We start from the raw sequence: 9,313 nt of genomic DNA on the forward strand, positions 1-9,313 counted from the left end.
GGGTCCAGGACACAAACCGTGGTCGACTACATGGGAGTCCAGCGACATAGCCATTACGCTAACTGCTGGTCCCCCATTTTCTTTCTTGAAAGTCAGGTTTGGCCCTTGAAAAGTTGTTAAACAATATGCTAAATGTGAAATGTCAACCCTCACTCTAAATTTTCCCGGTTCAGAGCATCAAATGAAGACTTCACTGGGTTTCCAGTGGCTTTCTGATTTGGGTAGTCCATTGAAGAAGGGAGAATCTACTGTTAACAATTGTCTGCCCATTTCCTGCCTGAAATATCATGATGGTTTATGAAAAGAATATTTAATAAAGCCGGATACAGCTTAATAAAAAAAAAAAAGTACTTATTTGAAAAACACTAGAAGAGAATGTGAAGTCAGTGACTATCTATTTAGGATGGTAACACTCATGGTTCCCACATTGGTATTGAAGGTGGACTGAAAGACCAGTATGGCTCTTTCCAAGTTTAGGAGTTGATGACCTAAAGTGGTAAACTGTGGATTCTAAATGGTCAGACTAGGGAGGTAACAGTGTGGTCTGGGTGCTTAATGGACTAAAGCATGTAGGAAACTGAATCTTAATGAAAGGGTTAGATTTTGAAAGATCTGGATGGTAAAAGGGAAAAGTTGTATTCTTGGATAGATGGACAGAGAACTGGCATGTAAATAGGATGTGTGGAATTTTAGAAGGCCTGACATGTCTGTCCACGAATATGATGAACAGGCGGTTAGAAGCCATATTCAAGGCTTGGGAGGGCACATCAGGTATTGCAGATCTTGAAAAGGTCAGACAGCTGTTTAGGAATTGTCTAGACATACTAGAAATGATGCGGAGTCAGATAACATGGTGAGCACAAGGACCCAGAGGTAGAACCTTGTGGGTTTTTCTTCATAAAACTTATCACAACCTGGGATTATGCCTAATTATCTATGCCATTTTTCTTCAACTATAAAATAAATCCCATGAGGTCAGGCCCTTATCTGTACTTATTTACTGCTGCCAATTCACTAGCATCCTGGGCATGGTTAGCCCATAAATATTTGCTGAATAAGTAAAATAATTAAACTATCCATGAATTTATATAGATGGAGAATAAATTGGGGAAAAATTCCAAAGGGAAGATGGGTTTTAAGAATGCTTGGGAAAAGGGGCCAGCAGGTAGTGTGGTGGTTGAGGTGCTGGATTCCCAAATCATTGACATGGTTTGACTCCTAGACCTGACAGATTGGTTTCAAAATTTTTCTTTTTGTCTTTCTCTTTCTGGTGCATGCATATGCCGTATAGCAAAGTGTTTAAAAATGATAATAATAGCAAATAAAAATAAATAAATAATTCTTTTAAAATGCTTGGCAAAGAACCATGAAATTTTAGTCTTATCTGGTAAATTGAGTAAAATGCAATGATTAAAATATTGGTCAACGGATGCCCCAGTCATGCCTTGTTAAGCCACAGAATGGCACAGACTTTAAAATATCTGTTCCTTCCCCTACTAAGATGAATTTGTATAGATTTCCCTCTTCTTTATGTCTAGATACACCTTCCTTCATATGAAAAACCATAAGCAAGGTTACCAGGACTGCCTTTTGATATATTAAATAGAAAGAAAAAAATAGTTTGGAAATTCCCTTTTTCTTGCAAGGCTTGTCTCTAAGTCTGTTACAGAATATTGCTGCAGACCAAGAAAATGTATTTTTTCTGACAGAGGGTGAATATGAACCTGCTCTTACTATTTGCATTCTTATTATAACATTCACAGCCCGCCCCATCTCTCACCCACAGATGGATGCTTTGTGCTCACTGGGGAGAAAGTCCTACCCAGACACACAAAGGAGGCAAGTACATTAATGACACACTCATAAGATTAGCACTCCGGCGGAAGAATAAACCCTTTATTCACCCACAAGTGAGAGTATCAAAGAAATCGAAAAATGATTTAATAGCAATCATCTTGGATTTGAGGAAGTTTTTATTTCTTCTTCCCTTTAGAAATGAGAGAATATTAAAATCAGAAGAAATCTTAGACTTCATGATTATCCTGTCCAGCTCCTCATTTTACAGATTGGGAAAAACAAAAAGACATAAGAGGTGGTAGGCAGCAAGTGGAAGGCCACACAACCCCTTGTAACTGAAGCCCAGGCAACATGAGATGCCAACTCTATTTTCAACTATAAATATTATCTTTCAATGATTTTTAGTTTCTATTTTTAACTAGTTGATTTGGGCTTCTGGCCACCTGTTTTCATCATAGCTTCAGTAAGCTGTCTGTGGTTCAGTATTTAATCAACCTTCTGGATATTTGCTAACTGCCAGACATTGGGACAGGGTGTGAGAAGTGAGAGTGGGCAAGACAGGGATCGAAAGGAGTCGAACATTGGGCTAGGCTTCCTCATGCTCACAAACTTCTCTCACTGAACTTCTGGTGCCACTTGAGTTCAAGTGAGAGGGGAAATCTTTGTTGACAGTCTGTCTGAAATCTTCAGAAATCCACTTCAGTGGAAGGAGGAGGAGTTGGTCCTGAAGAGGCATTCAGTGCATTTTAGGGTGAGGTGACCAGGGCTAAATATTTATCACAGATAGAGTTTACCTTGGCTGTGAGTGTCAGAGGAAATTATCGCCTGTTATCACTGCCCTTTGAAATTTCCATCCCTAGTTCTTTCACCACTTGAAACTTGTCTGCACTTTAAAGTTTTGTTTTTTTTTTAAAATATCTTCTTTGAAATAAAGGTTTAATTTTCATGAATTCCGTAGTTTTTGCATACTGATGAAGACCCAGGTTTTAGTAATCTTCTTGGGAACTGTGGAAGGTGTCAGTCATTTTATAAAACCATCACCCTGGAAGTCCCTTTGGCATTCAGAATAGTTTGATTGTCCTGTCTTTGTTCTTTGAAAGGGTTGGTTCATTCCTCTGTATCCTAAAGAGGTTTGGTTCAGAGGAATCTGAGCTGTCTTAGCAAAATTCTAAATGGTACCACACCAACGGATTCCAATAAAACCTTCCAAATAGTCAATTTATAGGCCTGTCCCAGGATTTCTCAATCTCCGCATTTGGGGCAGGAAAATTCTTTGCTGTGAGATTGTCCGGTGCTTTGCAGGATATTTATCAGCATGACTGCCTCTACCCACTACAAGCCACCAAATGTGACTATCACAAACGTCCCCCGACTTTGCTGAATATCTCTTAAAAGTCAAAATTACCCTAGGTTGAGGACCACTGGCCTACACAATGCCCATAAGTCTGTAAAAATCTCCATGTTGACATTCTTATTATTATTTTATAATTCAGTAAGTCAGAAAGTTAAAGGCAATACTGGTATCTTTAGACCATGGGCTAGTTGACTAACGTAGTAGCCATGCATGCTATTATGTTCTCTAAACTCCGAATTCTTCATCTGTCAATGGTGATAAAAATGAAATGGAAAAATGCACTTATATTAATTTTAATTGGAATACTACTAATAGAAAAATGCTTATTACATTTAAGATATCACAATAAGTATTGTTTGCTATTATGACCACAACTGAGCCAGTATGACTGTAACTATAATTAGAACTATTACCAATTTAATATTGTGTTTGTTGGCCTGACATCACTAAGGGAACAGAGTGAAAAATAAATATTTTTAAAAATCATACACCTTCAAGTATGAAGGCTAACACTGTTACCTCTATTTTGATTTGTCAACTGACTTTAAAGGATTTAAGTCAATTTTATAAATATATATTTTTATTACTGCATCAATAAATGATGTATCCATGAGTACTTATTTCTTCAGCTCCTTCTTCTTCCTCATATTCACTAAATGTATGGCCACTGGTTTGGGGGAGTTTATTCCAAGGGCTTCACATTCAAGAGGATTAAAAAAAGGGAGAATGTGTATGTACATATAATCAGGTCATGAAAAAAAATTATGACCTTCTGTAACATTTGATTGTTGATAGAACTTTATAAAAAATATAATAAATATTACTATCTTTGAGTTTATAAGGAGAATAAAAATCAGATCATAAAAAAATTCATAACCTTTCATAATATTCAATGGTTAATAGAACTTTAGGCAAAAATATAATAAATATTAATACATTTGAACTTACAAGGAGAATAAAAATGTCTTATGACTTTTTATTATTATTTTTAAGATTAAAATAAAACAAATATTTCCAACTACTAAGTGAATTCTACCTTTTGCTTTGTCTTTATAATCTTTGTCATTTTGGACAAATCAGTTAAATTCTTGCAACTTAAGTTTCCTCAACAGTAAAACAGGAGTGGTAAATTTTTTGTCTCTTGAAGTTCTTATGAGAAATAACAAAGAGATCTGTTGAAGCTAGCGGCCTAACTGTTGCTCATCACTCCTGCCCCCACTTGCCTTTGGACTTCAGGTTAGTGTCTTGGGACTTTAAGAGGAACTTCCACCCTTCCCTACCCCATCTGGAGACCAGTTAAAGCTAGTAGCCTTGCTGGCTGCCAGGCTGCCTATAGCTGAAGGCCCTAATGGCCAGGACCCATGGCTCATCCCTGCCCCCATTTGCCTATGGACTCTCACGGACTTTGGTGTTTTGAATAGTGCAAGGTGCACAATGCACACTGTGTGATCTTTCCTTTGCTCCTGAGGTTAAGCTCAGCAACTCAGTTGGAGGCTCACCTGTTCTTTAGAAACAGGGAGGATTCTGGGTAAGCCAGGACCTGTGACAACAGTGCAGGGTACTGGTGAGCAACAGGGAGGCAGACCAGAAGAGAGATCACCAATTTTCTACTTTGGCACACCTTTGAATGCTTAGAGGTACCTTGAATAATTTTGGAAGAAAAGTATAGATCACCAGATGACTAGAAACAATCACAGAGGCACAGGAAATAGGAGCAACCAACAAAATGTCCCTCCCCCCCAAGGGAAAATGTCATTTCCACATCACCTGCAGACTACACAATGGAAGTCATGGACATGTCGGATAAGCATTTCAGAATATTTGTACTGACGAAACTAGCTGAGAAGCAAGAAAAAAGAGACAATGATCTCCAGGAGATGAGGAAGTTCTTTAATGGTATGAAAGAAGAAATAGACACCTTAAAAAAGAATCAGATGGAACTGTTAGGGGATGAAGAATGAGATACAGAAAATTAAAACCTCCCTCAAAAGTATTAAAAGTAGATTAGATCATGCAGAAGACTGAATCTCGAATGTAGAAGACAAAACCTCTGACCTAGAAAAAAGTATCAAGGAGGTTGAGAAAACAACTGAGAAAAAGGAGAAAAATATATGAGAAATATTAGATACCATCAAGCGCCCCAACATCCAGATAATTGGTGTACAAGAAGAGGAAGAAAATAATACAGGCATTGATAATTTATTCCATGAAATCCTGCAAAAAAACTTTCCAAACCTAGAGAGGCATTCAGACCCAAGAAATACATAGGACCCCAAATAGAATCAACACAAGAAGATCCTCTTGAAGGCACATCAGAGCCAGATTGGCCAAAATAACAAAGACAAGATACTAAAATTGGCAGAAGGGAAATGTCAAGTTACTTACAAAGACCATCCTATCAGGCTAACTTTGGATCTCTTGTCAGAAACAATGCAGGCAAGGAAAGAATGAGGAAATATAGTCAAAGTGTTGAATGAAAAACAATTTCAACCAAGAGTACTATACCCAGCAAGATTATCTTTCATATGGGAAGAAAGATAAAAATATTCTCAGATAAACAAAACCTGGAAGAATTTACCAACTCCAGACCAGCTCTTCAAGAGATTCTGAAGGGAGTGCTATATCAGGAAAACTAAGAAGTCAGACAGATAGTATAAGTGAACAACAACAACAAAAAAGGAAATGACTAATTTAATGATAGGAACAGGTCTGGAAATATCGATAATAATGTTGAATGTTAATGGATTAAATTATTCAATTAATGGACACTGACTGGCTGAATGAATAAAAAAAACAGAAGCCCTCTATCTGTTACCTATAAGAAATGCACGTTATGGTTAAAGACATACATAGACTAAAAGTAAAGGGCTGAAAAAGATATTCCATGCAAATGAAAATCAAAAAAGGGCTGGAGTTGCAATATTGATTTCAGACAACATAGGGTTCAAGACAAAGCCTGTAAGAAGAGACAAAGGGTATTCTATAATAGAAAATGGGTTAATTCAGCAAGAAGACATAACGCTTATACATATCTATGCATCCAACTCAGGAGCATTTAAATATGTGAAGGAAAGACTGCTGGGGCTAAAAGGAGAGATAGGGAGCAACACTATAATTGTTGGGGATCTCAACACTCCATTTAGTCAGATCTTCTAGACAAAAAATAGAGAGATTCAGGACCTAAGAGATACCATAAATCAAATGGATTTGATAGCCATCTATAGAACTTTCTACTCTAAGATGAAAAAATATATATTTTTCTCAACCTGGCATGGAATCTTTTCAACGATTGACCATATGATAGGACAAAAATCAAGCCTTTACAGATTCAAAGGCATAGAAACTATATCCAGCATCTTCTCTGACCATGATGGAATTAAACTCAATATTCATTTCAAGAAACACCCTTAAAAATAAACAAACACATGGAAACTGAACAATCGACTTCTGAATGACTTCTTTAATACTGAAGAAATTAAGTCTGAAATGAAAAAGTTTATGGAAACAAATGATAATGAGTACACGAGTTTCCAAAATCTGTGGGACATGGCAAAAGCAATCATAAGAGGGAAATTCATAGCAAGTAGTGCACATAAGAAAAAGATGGAAAGGTGACAAATAGACAACATAACACAATGCCTCAGGAACTGGAAAAACAACAACAAGAAAAAAAAATGCCAGGTGAAAAGAAATAATAAAGATTCAAGCAGACATAAATGAAATAAATAAACGAACCATACAGGAAATAAATGAAAGCAAAAGCTGGTTCTCTGCAAAGATTAACAAGATCGACACACCATTGGCTAGACTGATAAAGAAGAAAGAAAGAAACTAGATAAATAAAATACATGATGAAACAGGCAGCATTACAATAGACACAATAGAAATACAAAACATCATTAGAGGATACTATGAGTGACTATATGCCAACAAACAAAAGAACATGGAAGAAATGGACAAATTCCTGGATGCATATAATCTACCAAGATTGAATCAGGAAGGCATAGAAAACCTGAATAGATCCAAAACAGGCCATGAGATTGAAACAGTAATAAATAACCTCCCAACAAAGAAAAGCCCAGATCTGGATGGCTTCACTTCTGAATTTTACAAACCTCTTAAGAAAGAGTTAACCCCTATCATACTCAAATTATTTCTAAATATCCAAAAGAAAGAAACCTTCCAAATTCGTTTTATGAAGCTCCATCATCCTCACTCCCAAAACAAATAAGGACATGACAAAAAAGGAAAACTACAGACCAATATCGCTGATGAATGTAGACACAAAAATTCTCAACAAGATACTTGCAAATTCTATCCAACAATATATAACAAAGATTATTCATCAGGACCAGGTAGGCTTTATTCCAGGAATGCAAGAGTGGTTCAACATATGCAAGGCTATGAATATAATACACCATATTAACAGAAAGAAATATAAAAACTATTTGATCATGTTAATTGATGCAGAGAAAGCATTTGATAAAATACAGCATCCTTTCATGATTACGACTCTCAGTAAGATTGGTATAGAAGGGTCATGTCTCAATACAATAAAATGTAAAACCTATAGCTAACATTATACTGAATAGGAAAAAGCTAAACATTTTCCACTAAAAATTGGTATTGGACAATGCTGCCCCCTTTCTCCACTGCCTTTTTTTTTTTAGAGGTTTTTGCTATAGGGCGCGCGCACTCACCAGACAGACAGAGAGAGACAGAGAGACATAAAGTGAGAAACCATCCCCCCGGGGGGATGGCCACATTGCAATCTCTTCTCCTCCAGTCTCCTCTCGATATCTTGGGCACGCACGCATACGCGCCTGGCGTGAGTTTCAAGTCACCGGGTCTGGGATGCAAACCGTGGTTGACTATGTGGGAGTCCAGCGACATAGCCATTATGCGAACTGCTGGTCCCTCCACTGCTTTTTAATATAATGCTGGAAGTCTTAGCTAACGCAATCAGAAAAGAGCACAATATGAAAGGCATTGGAATAGGCAAAAAAGAGTTGAAAATATCTTTATTGGCAAATGACATGATGGTATACTTAGAAGATCCAAAGGTTTCCATGAAAAAACTTCTTGAAGTAATAAATGAATACGGTAAAGTGGTAAAATACAAAATCAACATCTAGAAATCTATAGCATTTCTATATATGAACAACAAGTTGAATAAAGTGGAACTGAAGGAAGGAATCCCTTTTACCATAGCCCCAAAATATATAAGATACCTAGGGATAAACCTAACTAAGGAAGTTAAAGACCTTTACAAAGAAAACTAAAAAAAAACTATTGAAAATGAAATAAAAAAAATGGAAGGGCATCCCATGTTCTTGGATTGGAAGAATTAGCATAATAAAAATGGAAATTCTACCCAAATTAATCTACATCTTTAATGCATTTTTAATCAAGATACTAGGGACATTCTTCACAGATCTAGAAAAGACGATCATAGCAGAAAAGATCATCAAAGAATTTGTTTGGAGTCATAAAAGACCTTGTATTGCCAAAGCAATCCTGCACAAGGAGAGTGGAGTGGGTGGCATATCACTCCCTGACCCCAAGATATGCTATAAAACAGTTATAATCAAAACAGCATGGTATTGGCAAAAAAACAGACAGGTGGACCAATGGAATAGAATAGAGACCCTGGAAACAAACCCTAAAGTTTACAGCCAACTGATTTTTGACAGAGGATACTAGTAAATCCACTGGGAAACGGAAAACCTCTTTAGTAAATGCTGCTGGAAAACCTGGGTTTCCACCTGCAGAAAGATGAAATTGAACTGCCATCTTTCACCATTACAAAAATCAACTCAAAATGGATCAAATATCCGAACCTAAGACCTCAAACTATAAAACTATTGTTGAAAAATACTAGAGAAACTCAGAAACATTAGGGTAGGCAACAACTTCTTAAATAAGACTCCCAAAGCTCAGGCAATAATCCTTAAAATAGACAAGTAGGACTATATCAGACTAAGAAGCTTCTGCACAGCAATGGACACAATAATTAGTGTGAATAGACAACCCTCAGGATGGGAGAATATTTTTGTAAAATATGCCTCATACAAGGGACTGACAACCAGAATGCACAGGGAATTCAAGTGGCTTACTCAAAAAAAAAAAAAAAAAAAAAAAAAAAAAAAAAAAAAAAAAAAA

The 9,313-nt window shown here is 36.6% G+C and overlaps 1 protein-coding gene across 1 annotated transcript in view; it reads right to left on the reverse strand.

Moving 5' to 3' along the window:
* The window catches only part of CNTNAP2 (contactin associated protein 2), a 1,579,711-nt gene that overhangs the window by 814,349 nt on the left and 756,049 nt on the right, over window positions 1-9,313 (reverse strand). The gene's annotated exons all lie outside the window — the stretch shown is intronic.

Source organism: Tupaia chinensis, unplaced genomic scaffold (genome assembly GCF_000334495.1).
Source record: "Tupaia chinensis unplaced genomic scaffold, TupChi_1.0 Scaffold000010_1, whole genome shotgun sequence".
Lineage (NCBI taxonomy): Eukaryota > Metazoa > Chordata > Mammalia > Scandentia > Tupaiidae > Tupaia > Tupaia belangeri.